The following is a 21,359-nucleotide window of genomic DNA, read 5'->3' as shown; positions in this document are numbered from 1 at the left end:
AACCCCAGCTACTCAGGTAGGATCACAAATTCACTTAGTGAGACCCTGTCTTAAAATAAAAAGGGCTGGGGATGTAGCGCAGTGGTTGTCTAGCATGTGCAAGGCCCTGGGCTCAATCTCCAGTACTGGAAAAAAAAGGCCTCTCACTGTGTAGTTCAGGCTGGGCTTGAACTCACTATGAGCCCACGCTAGCCTTTAACTCAGATCCTCCTGCCTCAGCCTCCCAAATGCTGGGATTATAGAACCTGCCACCACAACTGGATAAAACCTCTTTTCATACTTGCTGACTCAAAATTATCACATTTAAAATTTTTGTCAATCCAAGAGGTGAAAAATAGAATTTTATACATTCATAAATTTGGCTAATTACCTACAAAGATACCTTGGTATGTTTATGTCCTTTTATGTGAAATATCTCTTCCTATCCTTTGCCTGCAGTAAAGGCAAAACATTTATTGGACAAACATCACTTAGCTGATTTATAAGCACCTTTCAATATTAAGAAAATTAGCTATTTGCTTATGTATTTCAGATATTTTCCTCAGTTTGTCATTTGGTATTTATCAATGATGAGTTTTTGTCACACAGAAATGTTTGCACTTTATGTAGTTACATTTATTAGTCCTTTAATTTATGGCTTCTGTGTTTTAAATCACACTTACAAAGGCTCCCCACATCTTGAAGTTATAAAAAAAGGTCCTCTATAATTCTTCAGGTATATATGGTTTCATTTTTTTTTTATAATTTTGCCCATTTAGACTTTATTTTTTTTTAATTGTCTTTTATTTATTTATTTATTTTTTAGACAGGGTCTTGATTGGCAGTTCATATCGGCCTTGAACTCACTATGTAGCCCAGGCTGGACTCAAACTCATGATGATTCTTCTGCCTCAGCCTCCTGAGTGCTGGGATTACAGGAGTGTCCCACCATGCCCACCTAGACTTTATTTTGAGCAATGAATGAAGTTTGTATTAGTTAAGAATTGCATTTAAGTACATGAAACAGAAATTCAACTAGAAAATAGTTTCTTAGAAGCTCCGGGATTCCACTTAGGACAAAAAGAAAGCTGTAAATAACTTTGGTTTTACTCTTCTAACAATGAACAATCACAAGACTCTGCAAATGTACACATTTTCCTGAATTCTTCAGGGAGCTGAGGTTCTAGGGGAACTCAGTTAACTCTAATTTAAGGAAAGACAGCTGCCTCCAAGGAGGTGTACACTTGCTTATTTGGGGGTGGCTCTCTTCCCATCTGCATCAAGCTAACAAGAGTCTTTAAAAAAAATTTTTTTGGTACCAGGATTGAACTTGGGACCTTGCGCTTGTGAGGCAGGTGGCAAAACCACTGATAAAATTTTGATTTGTACATATTTATGGGGTAAAGTGTGATATTTTAATATATATGATATGTGCTAATCAGATCAGGGTAATTAATGTCTGCATCTCCTTATCATTACTTCATGTTGGAGCCCCTGAGCTCCTTTCTTGTAGCTGTTGATAAAATAGCTAAAAGTTTTAATGAATTGCTAAAGGTCAAATGTCGTAGGCCAGTATGAGAGCACAGAAGCTCTGGTACCCACAAATACAAGGGGAATTCACTTTCACTTGCAGGCTCTTCTCCATAGGCCTTACTGTGTGTTCATAAGAAGCACCAAGAACAGTGGGGAAATCCTGAGAAAATCTCCCTTGTGAAATTGGCCAGGGGGACAGGAAGAACAGCTGCTTCAGGGAAAGGCACTAAGCCCTTCCCAGATCCTTCCCCTATCTTCTCTATGGGAACAAAAACCTTCAGCTGCTGGATGAAAGGCAGTAAATCCTGTCACTGGGGAGTAAATCATGATTGGTGAAGATTCATTACATCCCAAAAACAAAACAGAAAAACCCTCCGCCCATCTAGCCCTAGACAGTTAGAAGTCTCTGGCTGAGGGTGAGGCAGGATCATGGGGAAGATTCTATCCCTGAGACCCAGGGGTATGGTTTTCTGATGATGAGTCACCTCTCACCTGGCAATGCTACCACTGCCAACAACCAGGCTAATAAGTATTGAATGACAAGTAACAGCAGTCTACTTCTAGAGCATGGAGAAAGATCCTTTCAATAGCACAAGGAGAACATGTAAACCAAGGGTGGAACAGACATTAAGAAAACTTTTGGCAAGCCCACTTGAATCATAAATGTAAAGTAACAGAGAAACTTGGAGTCTGCAGTTCCCTGACAGGAATATAGCAAGAACAAAACCCAAACAGAGCTCCTTACTAGATCGAATCAGTCTCAAACACTAAAGGCCCAGGAGAAGGAGAGGGTTGCCCATCTTCAAGCATACAAGCCACTTAAATCAGTCTCTAATGCCTAACAATAGATGCTCATCTTTTGACAAAATATTATTTTGAGGCAGCCCTTCTGATCAGATGGATAATTTTGACAGAGAGAGGGAAACCCAAAGAAAGAATCACATGCAAATTCTAGAAATAGAAAACATGGTAATAGATATACAAGTTGCTTTTTTTCAGGTTCATCAGTATCTTGACACAGTAGAAGAAAGAATCAGTGAAACTGAAGCTAGTTCAATAGAAATTATTCATACGGAAACACAAATATGAAATTGAAAAAAATAGAAACAAAAGCAAACCAGAACAGAGCATTTAAGAGCCATGACATAACACCAAACAGTCTGACATATATGCAATTGGCACCTTCAAGGCAGAAGAGAGAGGCCATGAAACAAAAGAAATATTAGAAGAAATAACTGCTGAGAATTTAAAAAAATTAATGACAAATACTGAACCAAAAATCTAAAAAGCACACAACTTTGGTGATTTGCTACTAAATAACATCATGTTAAAATTTTCATATGTTTTCTCTGATGAAAAACAAGGACAATTTAACTTTAGAATATGCCCTTTTTATTCACTTTCATTCAACAGATGTTTTGCTGTATGAGGGAGGGAGAACTCAATTAGAGCATATAAGCTGGAAATAAACCAAATACACTGCACCCAAATACACTGAGTTTTTGAATAGCAGTTGTCATATATATCAGGACAGGAGAAAGGTTGAGAGCTGCTGCTCTAAAGAACAAATTTTGCCAAAATCAGGTAATCTTTGGTGCAGGGAATTCTCAGTAGATGGACTTGGCAAGATTTGTTTTTACCCAGGTCCATGATGTACTCATTAATCACCTGCACCACCAGCCAGACAGGAGTTGAATGGGAAACCAGGGGTTACTTATAGCTTGATAGGAATTCATTAGCAGAGGCAAGAAGAGACAAGGTCACCTCCTAAATGACAGGCTTGAGCAGAAGCTGGTAGTGTTGCTGGTATGGATGTTAATGGAGCTTGGTGGGTATAGTGAGCACAGAGAAGTAGAGGAGGGATTACAGCAAGGAGCAGCCAGCTGTCAGACTATCCTCCACAATCCAAAGCAGAGGTGAAGTCAGGAAGGAGTTGTAGCTGAATATCAGGTCTCCTCAGCCGGGTTATTGTTAATACTGATCAGACCTCCCCCTCCTATGCCCCTATACCTGATCTCTTGGATTTATAGCTCCACTAGCCAAGAGGACCACCAGGGAGGACTACTCTGTTCTCCACCCATCAGTCAGCTTCACTTTATGGGTCAGCTGGTTCACAAGAATGTAAGAAGTAGGTCTTTTCTTGGGAGAACAAAAAACAAACAACAGCAACAACAACAACAAAGCAGAGAAAGGAAAAAAGAAAATAATTTTTTTGGGAGGAAGATATATTTATAATAAGAAATCACTGAGTTAAAATACTGATTAGAATAAGGTTATGGGAAAAATCAACATGTGAAATTATTTGAGAACCACAAGTATAGCCATATAAAAAGGTACCCCTAAGAAAAAGATCAGGGAGTAATGTTGTGAGTATATTTTTTCCATTTTTCTGAATATGATACTGAACATCTGTAGTTTTAAAAGAGCATTTCAAAAGTAACAAGGGATCTTCCAATGCAGTGACAGGGTAAATTTATTCAGATCACTCTTTCTGCTCAGAACTACTAGAAAAGATTGACAAAATATATTTTTAAAAAAATCTGTTGGAATGCATTATATAACTACCAAACCATTGAGCAAGTATGGGGTTAAGGCTTAGGTGAGAAGGGAAGTTTACTGAGATGAACCTGACATTTGGGGCTATATGTCTCCTTAAATCTATTGTTAGTAACAAGAACTAAGAGGCTGAGGAGAAGAAAAACTGACAGATTTATAAGATGGGGGAATAAAAATTGAAATTCAGAGCCTTATAAGGAAGAAGGACTCTGGTAAACATGACAGACTTTTGGTTGACCCTGAAGGGCTGTGCTATTACAGCAAATATGAACTGGAGCTAGACAAATGCCCACAGAGAGTGAATCCACTCTGAGTCCTTTCAGTCCCCGATTGAACTGTGATAATCTGGATCATCAGTGCCCCTATTTTAGGTACCAGCCATACAGTACCAAAGCCTGAAAACGATAGTGTAAGAAAGGGAAATTACAGGATAAGTTCATTTGTGAACATAGACATTATAGGCTTAAATAAAATATTCCCAAATCAAATCCAAAATACATAAAAATAACATATTATAACTGAATTGCACTTATTTCAGAAGTACAAAACTGGTTTAAGATTGAAAAAAATGCAATTCACATGAAAAGAGAAGAAAAATCATATGATCATATTGATAATTGTAGAAAAATAACCTGATAACATTAAGCATCATTCATTACAAAAACTTCCTCAAGCAAGGAATACAAGAAATCTGATAAGGCAGATCAACTAAATGAAGATTATATAGTTGGCATTCCTCATCTGCAGCTTCCACATCCTTATACTTACTAGGTATCGATAAAAAACATTTGAAAAAATTTATGTCTGTGTTGAATGTATAGGCTGTTTTTAATCGTTCTCTAAACAATACAGTATATTTAGATAGGATTTATATTGTATCAATATTATAAGTAACCCAGAGATTATTTAAAGTATACAGGAGTACGTATGTAGGTTATATGCAAATACTATACCATTTTTTATAAGGGACATGAGCATCATCAGACTTTGGTATTTTGTTTTTGTTTTTTTTTTTTGGTACCAGGGATTGATCTTAGGTCCTTGTCAGACTTTGGTATTTGTGTGTGTGTGTGTGTGGGGTCCTGAAACCAATATCCCCATGGTTACCAAGGGATGATTCTATTTAAATATTGAAAGCTTTTACCTACCTCTGAGATAAGAATAAGACAATTATGCTTTCTATCTCTTTTACATCCAAGGAATGAATCAATACATTAGTGGATTCATGAATTATTGACTGAGTGACTTTGTTATAAAAATGAGCTCCTTCTGGCTAGCCTGCTCTGTCCTGCCATGTAATGCCCTCTGCCATGTCATGGCCCAGCAGGAAGGCCCTCACCAGATGCCAAGTAGGTACTGGTGCCATACTTTGGACTTTCAGAACCATGAGCTAAATATATCAATTTTCTTTATAAATTATTCAGTCTGTGGTATCATGTTCTAGCAACAGAGAATGGACTAAGACCCAGCCTGTTGCTCTAGGGTTATCACAAGTCATAAAGCTTCTAAACCAGTGATGGTGAGTCTTTTAGAGCTTTCAATGATATAAACAGCCCACCGAGGTACACTTGCTGTAGGTTCGCCACCACCATTCTAGACTGTAGCACAGAGGAATATCTTCATTAGGATATTCTTGAGGATAGGGAAAATTTCCTTTAAAAACATAAGAAGCACTAATCATAAAGGGAGATTTTATACATAGGATTGCATTAAAGTCAAGATCTTTCAACAAAACCATCAAGAGGAGGTAATGGCAAGCCACAGAAAGGGAAAAATATACAAAATTCTTAGCTAATAAACAGGTTGTATCGAAATTATATAAATAAGTTTTGCAAATCGATAAGAAAAAGACAGCCAGAAAGACAAATGGGCAAGAGACCTAAAAAAGATGCCTCACAGAAAAATATAATAACTAAGCGGATACAGCAGATGAAAGAATTCTCAGGCTAATTAGAAACCACAGAATTAAAACCACAAGAGATATTACCACAGGCATACCAGAAAAGATAAAATAAAAACTACTGACAATGCTGAGATGATAAGAATCTTTGGCAACTTGCCCAGCCCCTTGCTCCTGTCTTAGAGCTGAGTAGTTAGAGACACATGCAGAACCAGCAAAGGTCTGACACTCATTTGCAGAGCAGTCTTTGTATAGGGTTATTTACTGATCTGATCCTCATTGACTGAGGATGCCCATGTGGATGGGACACTGGGTTCAAAGTCTTCCTAAACAAAGTGCACGTGGTAAACGCAGGTGGGTCTGTTATTTTTAATGATGTAGGCACTGATCATCACACTGTCCTTCCTGCCTCATGGCTTGAGTAGCAAATAATGAAACACATAAAAAGCTTCAGATTCTGCAGGGCTATTCAGGTGTAAAATATTTTTATTCATTTGTTTCTGGGAAACTTGCTTAAGGTAGAACCCAACTGCATTATACTGCTGCAGGGCCACAATTATTGTCATTGAATTTCTTCATGAAACTGTTTATGCTGATGTTTGTTGATTCATAAGTGCTATGGGTCATATAGCCTTGCAATGAAGACTTCTGACAGATACCACTGCTGTGAGTCTTGTCCCTCCACACCAGTCTTTCAAAAGAGTTTCATTGTGTCTCATATTCAGAAAATACTACAGAGCAGCTAAGAGGTACCAATGTGCTGTGGATAAAAACGCAACACTTTTATACGTGAACATCTTTGTTAATGCCCAAGGGCTAAATTTTCCAGGGAGTTGGACAGGAAACTGCAGAATAGTGTCAGGCACAGGGTCCTGTGTCAAAGCTTCCGGTGCACCAGTGTAGTGTGCATTGCTAGACAGCAGCCAGAGGCACTAGAGGGCAGCACCTACCCACCCGATACTTCCAGGCATTCAAGTGACAGAAACTGTCATCTGCCCCAATGGCTCTTAAGCCTAGCTTTAAATCAAAATCACTAGGAGGCTTGTTTAAAAATAAGATTGGCTACATTACTTTTAGGGCCAACCACAAAATGAAAATGTAGGCCCCTTGTTCAAAAAGTAGGAAAAGAATGCTGTTAAATATACTAAAATTTACCCCTCCATTTGTCCTGGTATCTTTTTTATTTGCTATTTAATGTTATAAAGAAAAATTAAAACTTTAAATAATCTCCATGAATTTTATTGGTCATTTTTATACTGTGAAATGCAAATATCAGAACATTTTTATGGAGAATCACCAACATTACACAATTCATATTTTGTGGCTCATTTATGCATTCATACCTTATTCTTACTACAACAGTGAAAACACCACATAAAGCTAAGTCAATGACTTTTACTTCTTGATTCTTGCACATCTACCAACACCACATTTAAGCCTATGTCTTCTAGAACATGTCTATCTTATACTCACTTTGAGCCCTGCTGAACTTCTACACCTCATGAATTCACCAAAATTCTGTGTTCATGGGCACTGCAGATGCTACATGTGAATGAAGGACACACATATTGCATGAATCGCCTCTGTTTGTGCACATATTCCATTATCCCACTGAACATTAATTACAAATGACAAATTCAAAGGTAAAATTATGTTCCACACACAAAAGTATATTATATTTAAGAGGTTATGGGCAATGGGAAACATTCAGAGATAGGGAGCCCTTGTAACCTGTTACAGAAATTTAAATCTGGATCTTGCCAAGCCACAGACTGCATTCAAAGATGGGGTCCTGGAGCTGGAGAGTTGGGTGTAGCTCAATAGCCAGCACCTGTTTAGTATGCACGGGGCCCTGAGTTTGAGCCCCAGTACCACCGAAAGAAAAAAAGAGAGAGAGACTCAGATCCTTAGAAAGGTCAAAGTTCTTGATATTCTGAGAGGCCACAATGAAGGCTGCCTTATGCAACCCTCAGTTGCACCCTAATACCATGGTAGTCAAGACTGATTTCCCTTGGAAGTAGATATTGAATTGAATTGAATCTTTTTTTATAAGTACAAATATGGGAGCATAATATTGTTCCAATGGCAACTCACACCTGCCAAGGATTAAAGTCTATTTTAGATGACTCATAAAAATGCTATTATTATTTTCTTCAAATCTTTTTGTTAGTGCATGTTTGTTATACAGATTAATGGATTTCAAATTGGCAGATTCATACATGTACACAATATATTTTAATCCTTTTTACTTTCCCATCACCCCTATGCCCTATCTTCCCCTAGTCCCACATTTTTTGGGGAAGAGGAGGGTTCACTATGTTTTATATACTTTGATCATATCCATCCCTCCATTATCCACTCCTCAATTACCCATAATAGTCTCCCTTCTACTTACCACTTTTTTTTTTAGATCTAACATATTAGGGAGACTATGTGATATTTGTCTTTCTGAGTCTGACTTATTTTGCTCAACATAATGATCTCCAGATCCATTCATTTCTCTGCAAATGACAAAATTTTGTTCTTTTTTTATGGCTGAATAATACCACATGCTGCACTGTGTATATATCACATTATCTTTATCCAATCATCTATTGACAGGCACCTAGGCTGGTTTCATATCTTGGCTATTGTGATTTGTGCCACAATAAATATGGGTATGAAAGTGTCCCTATAGTATGGTGAGTTTAATTGCTTTGGGTATAGCAGTGGTATAGAAGTGGTATAGCTGGATCAAATGGTAGTTCTATCTTTAGTGTTTTGAGAAGCCTCCATACTGATTTCTGTAGTAGCTGTACTAATTTATATTCCTATCAGCAGAGTAGAAGGGTTCCTTTCTCTTTGCACCTTTAGCAGTATTTATCATATTTTGTACTCTTGGCAGTAGCCATTCTGACTGGGGTGAGATGAAACCTCAATGTAGGTTTGATTTGGATTGTTGAATATTTTAAATATACTTATTGAAAATTTGTACTTCTTTTGAGAAGTTTCTGTTCATTTGCGTATCTATTGAATAGGCTATTTTATTTATTTCTTTTTTTTGTGGTACTGGGGCTCGAACTCAGGACCTTGCACTTGCAAGGCAGGGAGCGGAACCACTGAGCTAAATCTGCAGCCCTTTGATTTCTTGATGATAAGTGTTTTTGAGTTCTTTATATATTCTAGGTGTTAATTCTCTGTCAGAGGACTAGCTGGCAAAGATTTTTCCCATTCTGTATTCCTCAGACAGAGGAATAATAACTAGACTATACAAAGAACTAAAAATAATTAAACCACTTAAAATTAAAGGCCCAGTCAAGAAATGAGCAAGAGAAATGAATAGACACTTCACAGAGGAAGACATACAAATGGTCAACAAATACATGAAAAAACATCTCTGGCCATTAGAGAAATGCAAATTAAAGCAATGCTAAGATTCCGTCTTACTCTGGAAAGAATAGCAATCATTAAAAAACAAACAGTAGGTCCTGAGTCACGCGGAAGACGCCGAATCAGCCCGCTGCAGACGCCAAATCAGCCCGCTGCAGACAGGCAGGTCTGTGCACGCCCAACCGAAGTCCTGAGTCACGCAGAAGACACCGAATCACCCCACTGCAGACAGGCAGCCACCTGATTCCACATTACCAAGGCGCAGAGGACACCAGACCACCAGACCAAGGCACTGAGTCCCACTGTTCCTGGCCCAGAGGTAGGGCCTTCTGAGCCATCGTCCCACTGCTCCTGGTCCAGAGGAAGGGGCTTCCCGGTCACCATCCCTCCCGCTGCTCCCAGCCCAGAGGAAAGGGCTTTTGGGTCACCTTCTGTCCCGCTGCTCCTGGCCCAGAGGAAGGGGTTTCCAGGCCACCATCCCTCCGGCTGCTCCCAGCCCACAGGAAAGGGCTTTTGGGTCACCATCCCTACCGCTGCTCCCGGCCCCTGTCCCACCTCACCCAGCTCAGAGGAGGTAATCCGGGCAGGCACTAACAGCCCCCCGCCCCAATCGAAATGAGAAAACACATAAATAAGTCTCAAAACCAGACTTCCAGATCAACTACAGCAACCCCAAAGGGAAATGACATGGAACACTCTAATACTCAACCACCTGGACCCACTGAACTGGCAACAAAAGGGGATCTGGAAAAAATGAAATCAGAAATAATTTCTCAGATAACAGCAGAAATTGTGCCCTTAGTGCAAGACATGATTAATAAATCTAGAGAGGAGCTGAGGAACATGATGGAATCCCAACATAAGAAACAAATGGAATCCATAAAACAGATGCAAATAGATTTCCAGGACATGAAAAACTCCATTGAAAGTCTACACAGCAGAATGAGCCAATGTGAGGACAGAATTTCAGATATAGAAGATAAGATTGCAATTAGTGACCAGGAAAAGAAAAATTGCTTCAAAATTATAAGGGAACATGAGAAATCAATCCAGCAGCTGCTAGATGATGCAAAGAAGAATAACATAAGACTGATTGGGCTCAATGAAGAAACAGGAGAGAGTGGAGATGACATAAAAAATCTCTTCACAGAAATAATGGCAGAAAACTTCCCAAGCAGGGGAAAAGAGCTTGACATACAGATAAGTGAGGCATATAGGACTCCAAATAGCCTTGATCAAAAAAATCTACACATAGGCATATAATTGTTAAGATTCCAGAAACTCAACAGAAGAACAAAGTTCTCCAAGCAGTCAGAGAAAAGAAACAAATCACATACAAAGGAAAGCCCATCAGAATGACAGCAGACTTCTCAACACAAACCATCAAGGCAAGAAGAGCTTGGAGTGACATATTCCAAGCCCTAAAAGAAAACAGCCTCCAACCCAGATTGATGTACCCTGCAAAACTATCTTTCAAAATGGATGGAGAAATAAGATACTTTCATGACAAAGAGCACCTTAGGAACTTCGTGAATACCAAACCAGCACTCCAAAGAATTTGACACAATAGCCTAGGAACAGACGTTGAGGATCACAACCCCAGGAAGCAAAGCAGAATGAACCCATCTGGCATGACAAGAAATTAAATGTAAAGGGGGAGAACCCAACAAAAAGAAAAAGTCATGGCAATGACAAGTCAATATGTTTCAGTTATAACCATCAACGTTAATGGTCTCAATTCACCAATCAAAAGAAATAGACTGGCAGAATGGGTCAAGAAGCAAAATCCAACAATATGCTGCATACAAGAAACACACTTAATTCAAAAGGAAACTCATAGACTGAAAATTAAAGGGTGGAAAACAATACTACGTGCGACAGGAACCCGATAAAAAGCAGGAGTAGCTATCCTCTTGGCAGATCAAGTAGATTTCAAACCAACACTAATTAAGAGAGATGAAGAAGGACACTACTTCCTTGTAAAGGGAAGAATCCAAGAGGAAGAGAAGACAATCATAAATACCTATGCACCAAACACTAGTGCATCCAACTATATAAAACAAATACTAACAGACATGAAAAGTCATATATGCCCTAAGACAATTGTAGTGGGGGACCTCAACACCCCACTGTCACAAATAGATAGATCAACTAGACTAAAAATAAGTAATGAAATACTAGAACTCAATCGAACTCTTAAACAAATGAACTTAACAGATGTTTCCAGAGTGTTCCACCCCACAAAATCAGAATACACATTCTTCTCAGCTGCACATGGGTCATTCTCCAAAATAGACCACATACTCACACATAGAACATGTTTAAGTAAGTGCAAAGGAATTGAAGTTATCCCCTGTATATTATCAGACCATAGTGCGATGAAATTGGAGATCCATAGCAAAAGAAACTCAAAAAATTTCATAAGCACGTGGAAATTGAACAACACACTTCTGAATAACCAATGGATCACAGAGGAAATTAAAGAAGAAATCAGTTCCTTCAATTAAATGACAATGACAATACAACATATCGGAATCTATGGGACACAATGAAAGCAGTCTTATGACGGAAATTCATAGCAGTGAATATGAATATTAGGAAAACAGAACGAGCCCAATTAAACAACCTGATGCTGAACCTCAAGCTTCTAGAAAAAGAAGAGCAAGACAACCCCAAAGCTCATACAAGGGAAGAAACTATAAAGATCAGAGGAGAAATCAATGCAATGGAGACTAAGAGAATGATACAAAAACTCAATGAAGCCAAGAGTTGGTTCTTTGAAAGAATCAACAAAATTGACAAACCTTTAGTCAACCTTGTCAGAAAAAGGAAAGAAAAGGCCCAAATCCATGCAATTAGGAATGAAAAGGGTGAAACTACAACAGGCCCAGCAGAAATCCAGAGGATCATCAATACCTACTTCCAGAACCTATATGCCAATAAGATGGACAACACAGAAGAAATGGATAGATTCCTAGATACATATGAATTACCAAAGTTGAATGAAGAAGACCTAAAAATTCTGAACAACCCAATATCAACCAATGAAATTGAAAACGTAATTAAAAACTTAACAACTAAGAAAAGCCCGGGCCCTGATGGCTTCACTGCTGAATTCTACAAGACATTTAGAGAGGAACTGCTGCTGCTACTGTTTAAACTCTTCAATGAAATTGAAAGGGAAGCAATACTCCCAAATTCATTCCTGGAAGCAAGCATCACCTTGATCCCCAAAGCAGAGAAAGACCCAACTGAAAAAGAGAACTATAGGCCAATCTCACTAATGAACACAGATGCAAAAATCCTTAATAAGATACTGGCAAACAGAATGCAGAAGATCATCAAGAAGATCACACACCCTGATCAAGTGGGATTCATACCACGGATGCAGGGATGGTTCAATATACGAAAATCAACTAATGTAATACACTATGTCAATAGAGCCAAGGACAAAAACCATATGATTATCTCTATAGATGCAGAAAAAGCATTTGACAAAATCCAACATGCATTTATGATAAAAACCCTACAAAAATTTGGAATAGATGGTCTCTACCTCAAACTGATAGAAGCCATCTATGAAAAACCAACAGCCAATATCATACTAAATGGTCAAAAACTGAAATCCTTCACACTAAAATCAGGAACAAGACAAGGATGTCCACTATCACCACTCTTGTTCAATATAGTTCTGGAAACATTAGCCACGGCAATTAGACAAGAGAAAGAAATAAAGGAATAAAGATAGGAAATGAAGAAGTCAAATTGTCATTATTTGCAGATGACATGATACTCTATATAGAAGACCCCAAGAACTCCACCAAAAGTCTTCTAGACTTAATAACCAAATTCAGTCAAGTAGCTGGTTACAAGGTCAACACACAAAAATCAATAGCTTTCCTCTACACCAATGGCAGACTCACTGAGAGAGAAATAGGGCAAACAATTCCTTTCACAATAGCATCCAAAAAACTGAAATACGTAGGAATCATCCTAATGAAAGAAATCAAAGACCTCTTCTCTGAAAACTATGGCACTCTGAAAAGAGAGATTGAAGATGCTATCAGAAAATGGACAGACATCCCCTGCTCCTGGGTAGGAAGGATTAATAGAGTGAAAATGGCCATACTTCCAAAACTGCTATATAGATTTAATGCAATTCCAATTGAGATCCCAGCAGCATACTTCACAGACCTCGAGAAAACAATCCAAAAATTAATTTGGAATAAGAAGAGACCCAGAATAGCAAAAGCAATTCTAGGTAACAGAGACATGGCAGGGGGTATCACAATCCCCAACCTGCAACTCTACTACAAAGCTACTGTGATAAAAACAGCATGGTACTGGCAAAGAAACAGACTTGAGGACCAGTGGAACAGATTAGAAGATGCAGAAACAATGCCAGACACACTCAGCCATCTCATCTTCAATAAAGGAGCCAAACACCCTCACTGGAGGAAAGATAGCCTCTTTAATAAATGGTGCTGGAAAAATTGGGCTTCAACTTGCCAAAGATTAAAACTAGACCTATATCTCTCACCATGCACTAAACTAAAATCAAAATGGATTAAAGATCTAAATATTAAAATAGAAACTCTGAACCAGTTGGAACAGAGGTTAGGTAGAACCCTTGAAGACATCGGTGTAGGAAAAGATTTTATGAACAAAACCTCAGTTGCCCATGAACTAGCACAAACAATCAACAAATGGGATCTCTTCTTATTAAAAAGCTTCTGCACGGCAAGAGAAACCACCAGCAGTGTGAAGAGACAACCCACAATGTGGGAAAAAATCTTCACCTGCTCTTCCTCAGACAAAGGTCTACTATCTCAAATCTATAAAGAACTTAAAAAGATCAGATCTCCCAAATTTAAAGACCCAATCCAAAAATGGGCATCTGAAATGAACAGACATTTCTCAGACAAAGAAGTAGAAATAGCAAATAAATACATGAAAAAATGTTCAACATCACTGGTCATTCGAGAGATGCAAATGAAAACAACGCTGAGATTCCACCTCACTCCAGAAAGAATGGCTGCTATCATGAAATCAACCAATAACAAATGCTGGCGGGGCTGTGGGGAAAGAGGAACCCTGCTCCACTGCTGGTGGGAGTGTAGAGTGGTGCAAGCACTGTGGAAATCAGTATGGAGATACCTCAAAGAACTAGGACTGGAAGTCCCATTTGACCCCACTATTCCACTGCTGGGGATCTTCCCAAAAGAATTAAAAGAATCATATCACAGTGATATGTGTGCACCCATGTTCATAGCAGCGCAGTTTGTGATAGCTAAAACTTGGCAACAGCCCAAATGCCCATCAACTGGAGACTGGATAAAGAAAATGGGTTTTTTTAATAAAATGGAATACTACTCAGCCATACAAAATGAGAAATTAGAGACATTTATAGCTAAGTGGATGCATATTGAGGCAATACTCTTAAGTGAAATAAATAGGACACACATGTATAAATACCAAATAGTTTCTCTAGTGTGAGAAACTGAAAGTGTAAATAAAGACTAAAAGGTATAATAGGTCATGTGAAATAGGAAGAAAAGAGGCAAAGGGGAAGGAAGTGGGAGGGCTAAGGGAAAGTATAGAAGGGAATGGGATTAATGTGAGAAAATGGAAAAATAGGAACAAAATCTTTGTAAATAGGGTGGGCTGGAGGGGTTGAAGGGAGGGCTGGGCAAAGGTGAAAACAAGAACCAAGAGAGACTATGTAAAGGTGCAAATTTCCAATGATGAATGTCATTATATCGTATACCTAAAATGTACCAGTGATTAGAATGAATAATCGATAATGTAAAATAGGAAGAAAAGGTCCAAAGGGGTAGGGGTAGTGGGAGGCACAGGGGAAAGGAAAGAAGGGAAAGGAAAACATGATGAGAAATGGAAAAAATGGAAATAAAGTCTTTGTAAATAGGGAAGGGTGGGGGGCGTGAAGGGAGGGCTAGGAATGGGGAAAAAATAAGAACCAAGATGCATTATGTAAAGGTACAATTCCCAGTGAGAAATGTAATTGTGTTGTATACCTACAATGTACCAATAAAAGAATTTAATACAAAAAACAAAACAAAACAAAACAATAACAAATTCTGGTGTAGCTGTGCTGAAAAAAGAACCCTCCTTCATTGTTGGTGGGAATGTAAACTAGTACAACCATTATGGAAATCAGTATGGAGATTTCTCAAAAGAACTGAAATTAGAAATTCCATATGACCCAGCTATCCCCCTTCTAATTATCTTCCCCAAAGAGCTTAAGACATCATACTACAGTGATAGATGCATACCAATGTTTATAGCAGCACAATTCATAATAGCTAAGTCCTAGAAGCAGCCTGTATACATATCAACAGACAACTGGATAAAGAAAATGTGGCATCTATATATAATGGAAGACTACTCAGCTGTAAAGAATGACAAATTTGAGACATTTGTAGGAAAATATAATTTAAAATTTTTTTTATTGGTACTGGGTATTGAACTCAGGACCTTGCGCTTACAAGGCAGGTGGTGGCACCACTGAGCTAAATCCCCAGCCCTGGAAAATATGATTTTTTTTTTTTGGTACCAGAGATCGAACTCGGGACCTTGCACTTTTGAGGCAGGCTGAGCTAAATCCCCGGCCCTGTAAAATATAATGTTAGTGAAAGACACCGACACAGAAACTTAAATACTGTAGGGTATCTCTCATTTGAGTGAGGCAAGGTACAAACAAAGAGAATAATAAAGGATGGGTAGGAAGGGACAAGGGGATGGATCTCTCTCTTTTTTTTTTCAGGCACAATTTTTTTATTGGTACATTGTAGGTATACAACACAATTACATTTCTCATTAGGAACTTGTACCTTTACATGATGCATCTTGGTTCTTACTTTTTCCCCATTCCTAGCCCTCCCTTCACCCCCTCCACCCTTCCCTATTTACAAAGACTTTATTTCCATTTTTTCCATTTCTCATCATTTTTCCTTTCCCTTCTTTCCTTTACCCTGCCCCTCCCACTACCCCTACCCCTTTGGACCTTTTCTTCCTATTTTATGTTATCAATTATTCATTCTAATAATTGGTACATTTTAGGTATACAATATAATGACATTCATCGTTGGAAATTTGCACCTTTTCATAATCTCTCTTGGTTCTTATTTTTCACCCTTGTCCAGCCCTCCCTTCAACCCCTCCATTCCTCCCTATTTACAAAGATTTTGTTCCTATTTTTCCATTTTCTCATATTAACCCCATTCCCTTCTATCCTTTCCCCTAGCCCTCCCACTTCCTTCCCCTTTGCCCCTTTTCTTCCTATTTCACATGACCTATTATACCTTTTAGTCTTTATTTACACTTTCAGTTTCTCACACTAGAGAAACTATTTGGTATTTATACATGTGTGTCCTATTTATTTCACTTAAGAGTATTGCCTCAATGTGCATCCATTTAGGTATAAATGTCTCTAATTTCTCATTTTTTATGGCTGAGTAGTACTCCATTTTATAAAAAAAACCCCATTTTCTTTATCCAGTCCCCAGTTGATGGACATTTGGGCTGTTTCCAAGTTTTAGCTATCACAAACTGTGCTGCTATGAACATGGGTGCACATATGTCACTGTGGTATGATTCTTTTAATTCTTTTGGGAAGATCCCCAGCAGTGGAATAGTGGGGTCAAATGGGACTTCCAGTCCTAGTTCTTTGAGGTATCTCCATACTGATTTCCACAGTGCTTGCACCACTCTACACTCCCACCAGCAGTGGAGCAGGGTTCCTCTTTCCCCACAGCCCCGCCAGCATTTGTTATTGGTTGATTTCATGATAGCAGCCATTCTTTCTGGAGTGAGGTGGAATCTCAGCGTTGTTTTCATTTGCATCTCTCGAATGGCCAGTGATGTTGAACATTTTTTCATGTATTTATTTGCTTTTTCTACTTCTTTGTCTGAGAAATGTCTGTTCATTTCAGATGCCCATTTTTGGATTGGGTCTTTAAATTTGGGAGGTCTGATCTCTTTAGGTTCTTTATAGATTTGAGATAGTAGACCTTTGTCTGAGGAAGAGCAGGTGAAGATTTTTTCCCACATTGTGGGTTGTCTCTTCACACTGCTGGTGGTTTCTCTTGCCGTGCAGAAGCCTTTTAATAAGAAGAGATCCCACTTGTTGATTGTTTGTGCTAGTTCATGGGCAACTGAGGTTTTGTTCATAAAATCTTTTCCTACACCGATGTCTTCAAGAGTTCTACCTAACCTCTGTTCCAACTGGTTCAGAGTTTCTATTTTAATATTTAGATCTTTAATCCATTTTGATTTTAGTTTAGTGCATGGTGAGAGATATAGGTCTAGTTTTAATCTTTGGCAAGTTGAAGCCCAATTTTTCCAGCACCATTTATTAAAGAGGCTATCTTTCCTCCAGTGAGGGTGTTTGGCTCCTTTATTGAAGATGAGATGGCTGAGTGTGTCTGGCATTGTTTCTGCATCTTCTAATCTGTTCCACTGGTCCTCAAGTCTGTTTCTTTGCCAGTACCATGCTGTTTTTATCACAGTAGCTTTGTAGTAGAGTTGCAGGTTGGGGATTGTGATACCCCCTGCCATGTCTCTGTTACCTAGAATTGCTTTTGCTATTCTGGGTCTCTTCTTATTCCAAATTAATTTTTGGATTGTTTTCTCGAGGTCTGTGAAGTATGCTGCTGGGATCTCAATTGGAATTGCATTAAATCTATATAGCAGTTTTGGAAGTATGGCCATTTTCACTCTATTAATCCTTCCTACCCAGGAGCAGGAGATGTCTGTCCATTTTCTGATAGCATCTTCAATCTCTCTTTTCAGAGTGCCATAGTTTTCAGAGAAGAGGTCTTTGATTTCTTTCATTAGGATGATTCCTACGTATTTCAGTTTTTTGGATGCTATTGTGAAAGGAATTGTTTGCCCTATTTCTCTCTCAGTGAGTCTGCCATTGGTGTAGAGGAAAGCTATTGATTTTTGTGTGTTGACCTTGTAACCAGCTACTTGACTGAATTTGGTTATTAAGTCTAGAAGACTTTTGGTGGAGTTCTTGGGGTCTTCTATATAGAGTATCATGTCATCTGCAAATAATGACAATTTGACTTCTTCATTTCCTATCTTTATTCCTTTATTTCTTTCTCTTGTCTAATTGCCGTGGCTAATGTTTCCAGAACTATATTGAACAAGAGTGGTGATAGTGGACATCCTTGTCTTGTTCCTGATTTTAGTGTGAAGGATTTCAGTTTTTGACCATTTAGTATGATATTGGCTGTTGGTTTTTCATAGATGGCTTCTATCAGTTTGAGGTAGAGACCATCTATTCCAAATTTTTGTAGGGTTTTTATCATAAATGAATGTTGGATTTTGTCAAATGCTTTTTCTGCATCTATGGAGATAATCATATGGTTTTTGTCCTTGGCTCTATTGATATATTACATTGATTGATTTGTGTATGTTAAACCATCCCTGCATCCGTGGTATGAATCCCACTTGATCAGGGTGTATGATCTTCTTTTTTTTTTTAGTTTTAATTTTTAGTTCTTTTATTGGTACATTTTAGGTATACAATTCATTTACATTTATCATTGAGTGTTTGTACCTGTACATAATATATCTTGGTTCTTATTTTTTTTCCCCCATTACCTGTGTGCCCTTCACCCATTCTGCCCGTACCTATTTACATAGATTTAATTTCCATTTTTCTTTTCTTTTCTCATAGTTTTTCCTTTCCCTCTTTCCTTTCCCCTTCCCCTCCCTTCACTCCTTCATCTTTGGACCTTTTTTCCTATTTTAAATTATCAGTTATTCATTTTAATCATTTTAACCCTTGTTTACACTATCTGTTTCTCACACTAGAAAAACCATTTGGTATTTACACGTGTGTCCTATTTATTTCACTTAAGAGCATGGCCTCGATATGCATCCATTTAGCAATAAATGACTCTAATAGTTTTTCGTCCTTTATGGCTGAGTAGTACTCCATTTTATAAAAAAAACACATTTTCTTTATCCAGGTTCCAGTTGATGGGCACTTGGGCTGCTTCCAAGCTTTAGCTATTACAAACTGCGCTTCTATGAACATGGGTGCGCATATATCGCTGTGGTATGATTCTTTTAATTCTTTGAGGAAGATACCCAGCAGGGGAAAGCCTGGGTCAAATGGGACCTCTAGTCCTAATTCTTTGAGGTATCTCCATACTGACTTCCACAGTGGTTGCAGCAGTCTGCACTCCCACCAATAATGGAGAAGGGTTCCTTTCTCCCCACAACCCCACCAGCATTTGTTATTCATTGATTTCTTGATAACAGCCATTCTTTCTGGGGTGAGGTAGAATCTCAGGGTTGTTTTCATCTGCATCTCTCGAATGATGAGTGATGTTGAACACTTTTTCATATATTTGTTTGCTGCTTTTACTTCTTTGTCTGAGAAATGTCTGTTCATTTCAGATGCCCATTTTTGAACTGGGTCTTTGAACTTGGGGGGGCTCTGATTTTTTTCAATTCTTTATATATTCTAGATAGTAGTCCTTTGTCTGAGGTACAGCTGCTAAAAGATTTTTCCTATATTGTAGGTTGTCTGTTAGCTCTGTTGGTGGTTTCTTTTGCAGTGCAGAAGCTTTTTAATAAGATGAGATCTTGGGGCCTAAATTCTGATGCAATTACTTGTGTGAAGTTAGGTATAGCAAGGAATCTATTGTTGAATTCTATGGTGAACAATCTTCTCAGGATCGGTACTACCAACTGTCAAATCAAATTGATCCTCTTTTCTTCTTCCTCTAGCTCCTCATAGTTTGGCTGGGACTTAGAAGAATTTGTGGCTTCTTGTGGAGGCAGAGAAATGAATGTTTTGGCTGGGACCTTCTGATTATTTTGTGTACTGTCCAGGGATAGCTCCACTGTGGCATCTGCAAAGAGATCTTGTGGCTCTTGGTCTTGTTCCTCATGAATGCCATTTTCTTTGGAGCCATTGTTGATGGGAAGTAAGGATGCAGTTCTCTTTGGAGACTGGGGCTTACTGGCCGCCGCTGCGCCGATGAAAATGTCCTCCCCTTCAGTGTCGCTGTCCCCAGCCTCGGGTTCTGAGCCCCCAGCCCCCGCGGACTCCGGATCCAGGCTGGGAAAAGGCGGAGGGAATCTCTCCACAGCGCTACAGCCACCACCTCCCGACGCCATCTTCTTCCAGCCGCGCGGAAGCCGCAACAACAACTTTATAGAGAGATAGCGCCGCGAGCAAAGCGTTCCAGCGCAGGGTGTATGATCTTCTTGATGATCTTCTGCACTCTGTTTGCCAGTATCTTATTAAGGATTTTTGCATCTGTGTTCATTAGTGAGATTGGCCTATAGTTCTCTTTTTCAGTTGGGTCTTTCTCTGCTTTGGGGATCAAGGTGATGCTTGCTTCCAGAAATGAATTTGGGAGTATTGCTTCCCTTTCAATTTCATTGAAGAGTTTAAACAGTAGCGGCAGCAGTTCCTCTCTAAATGTCTTGTAGAATTCAGCAGTGAAGCCATCAGGGCCCGGGCTTTTCTTAGTTGTTAAGTTTTTAATTATGTTTTCAATTTCATTGGTTTATATTGGGTTGTTTAGAATTTTTAGGTCTTCTTCATTCAACTTTGATAATTCATATGTATCTAGGAATCTATCCATTTCTTCTGTGTTGTCCATCTTATTGGCATATAGGTTCTGGAAGTAGGTATTGATGATCCTCTGGATTTCTGCTGAGTCTGTTTTAATTTCACCCTTTTCATTCCTAATTGCATGGATTTGGGCATTTTCTTTCCTTTTTCTGATAAGGTTGGCTAAGGGTTTGTCAATTTTGTTGATTCTTTCAAAGAACCAACTCTTGGCTTCATTGATTTTTTTGTATCATTCTCTTAGTCTCCATTGCATTGATTTCTCCTCTGATCTTTATAATTTCTTCCCTTGTATGAGCTTTGGGTTTGTCTTGCTCTTCTTTTTCTAGAAGCTTGAGGTTCAGCATCAGGTTGTTTAATTGGGCTCGTTCTGTTTTCCTAATATGTGTATTCACTGCTATG

The sequence above is a fragment of the Heterocephalus glaber genome, unplaced genomic scaffold (assembly GCF_053883595.1).
Source record: "Heterocephalus glaber isolate CG9 unplaced genomic scaffold, H.glaber_assembly_v1.0 deba00001481, whole genome shotgun sequence".
Lineage (NCBI taxonomy): Eukaryota > Metazoa > Chordata > Mammalia > Rodentia > Bathyergidae > Heterocephalus > Heterocephalus glaber.
The sequence above is the reverse complement of the archived record's forward strand: the minus strand, read 5'-3'. Positions refer to the sequence as shown.